Here is a 2,322-nt window from a genome sequence, read left to right as displayed (position 1 = left end):
CGGTATTTATCGCGCACGTGGCTTGCTGGTATTAAACCATTGGTAATAAATCGAGAAAAGCAAAACAATGGTTCCCAGAGATTGGATTGCTCGAATGAGGGCATATTAGCCGGAGAAAATTCGGCGAAGCGAATGAGGGATTTTTTCTTTTTGGAAGGGGGAAGGGGGGGGGGATCTAATCATGGAAGCTGGCCTAGGGCCAGATCAAGTAAACGGGTCGAGTCAGTTGGTTGAGCGCAAGGTCTTTGAAACTGGAAATGGGATGGGCCGGGGCTCGAGGGTGAGGGCGGAGGGGAGATGTGAGAGGAAGGCATCTAATCGAACAAAATCGAAAAGTCTACCTCACCGCGAGCTATGTTCCCTCCATCGAGCCAATTACCTACCTTATACGGGAATCATGGGAGAATGATGGCGGATGCTCGGTTTTAATAGGTGGGGTACGAAATAAGTGATCGAAGCCAATTATCTCATGTTATTAGTGTATTTATCGGATGTCTGAGATGCTAGGGGGATCCCAGCAGCTGTGATCGCATGGCTTTACGAGAAATTATATTTTTTGTTTTTTGCAGTAACAAACACGAGGAAAACGACGATTTTTCTGAGGTTTTTCGCACTTTTTTATTTATTTATTTTTTCATGAATTTATGCATTTTATGGTCATCCATTGAGTGAATATTAACTTCCTTGGTGAAGATGATAAAATAAAACTGAAAGGTGATGTATAAAATTTGTTTACAACTCATGATTTCATTTAATCTATTAATTTCAAGTGAGGAATATTTAGATGAGTTTTATTGCTCTCAATCAAACGGATATAATCAATAATTACTCAAAATCAAATTAAGAAGTGGCGTAACGTTTTCACTTTTTCAGAATTTTCACCAAAAATCTAATAAAATAGTCTTGCAAAAAATACACATAAATGTATGGAATATTTATTACAATTGTTAAATCTTCTACTTGAGCTTCGCTTAAAATTGCACAATTACTAGAATTCTCACATAATTTTCAATACGTCTTTTTGCGAGAGTTAACTTAATTGTCTTGACTCTTTTATTATTATCTTTGATAATTTCTTAAATTCAAAAATTAGCTCTAAAAAATTTGGCTAACGTCATTTTTTGCAACTCAAAATGTGAGTCGATCTACTAATTTAAAGTGATAATATACAAATGAGTTTTATTGCTCTCAATTAAATAGGTCTCATTATTATTATTCACACATCACCTTTGCAGAATTTACATAAAAAATCGAGTCTTGCAGAAAGTGCACAGAAATATACGGAATATTTATTGGAATTATTGATTTTCCAATACATTTTTTTTCCCAGAATTAACTTCACAGCATTGACTCTTTCGTCATAAAGAATTGATCATCCTCGATTATTTGTTGAATTGAAAAGTAAAAAATTTTATACTGGATATCATAATGGAAGAAACGTGGAAAATGCTGAGTAGATGCTTATACCCAGCAGACCAGAGAGAGGTGTAAGATTGGAATGGAAAAGGGCAAAATCGTTCGCCTTTAGATGAGGTGGTCGTGCCCAGCATATCGCCCCAAAGCTGTCGCCATTTTCTTTCTTTCCCTGGCGATTCAATCTCCTGAAAGTTTTCTTGATACGTGGAAAAGGGGGAAATATACCCAGAAGCTTTGACGGAAGTGGAACATTCCACAGCGGAATAAGATAGTGACGCCATTACGACAATAACTTTTTCTGATTAGGCTCCTCTCGTGTTGGCGGGCTCTCAAGGGGTCACTTTCGAGGAATTTATTGATCCTTTTATCGAGCGGAGGTTATGGTGATGAAAAATTTTAAGAAAGAAACTCATCGCGCGGATTATTTCATAAAAATTATTGTTTTCCCGGTGAATTTTCACTCCTGTCCTAATTTAATTCTGGACACGAAAATTTGAAAATTAATTTTTTTGTCACACTTACGAGTGTTAAATTATTTTTATTGCATGTTTTTCTGATTATTGAAGCAATATTAAAATGCATCAGAGACTTGGCAATGCCGCACGGATCATTCCTGTGGTTATTTCGAGTTGGTAAACCTGCGGAGTGTTTTCTCTCTCTGCCCCAGGGTCTAACCTATACCTCTCCCATGATGCTCCAGCGATTATATTGACATTTGAATTGCGCGCCACTCACGGTGAAGGCGTAATTGCCACGCGTAAACCTCAATGGATAGAATTTACCGTGAAACTCATAATTCCCCGCGGCATTTTTTCAAATAACTTTCTTATGAAATCTAGATAAATTCTGGAACTTGTACGCCATCCACTAGTTTTTTTTTCAAATAGTTCTTTTTTTTTTTGGGAG

This window comes from Diachasma alloeum, unplaced genomic scaffold (assembly GCF_001412515.2).
Source record: "Diachasma alloeum isolate Michigan unplaced genomic scaffold, Dall2.0 Dall_scaffold_00291, whole genome shotgun sequence".
NCBI classification, from domain to species: domain Eukaryota; kingdom Metazoa; phylum Arthropoda; class Insecta; order Hymenoptera; family Braconidae; genus Diachasma; species Diachasma alloeum.
Note: the sequence above shows the minus strand (reverse complement) of the source record.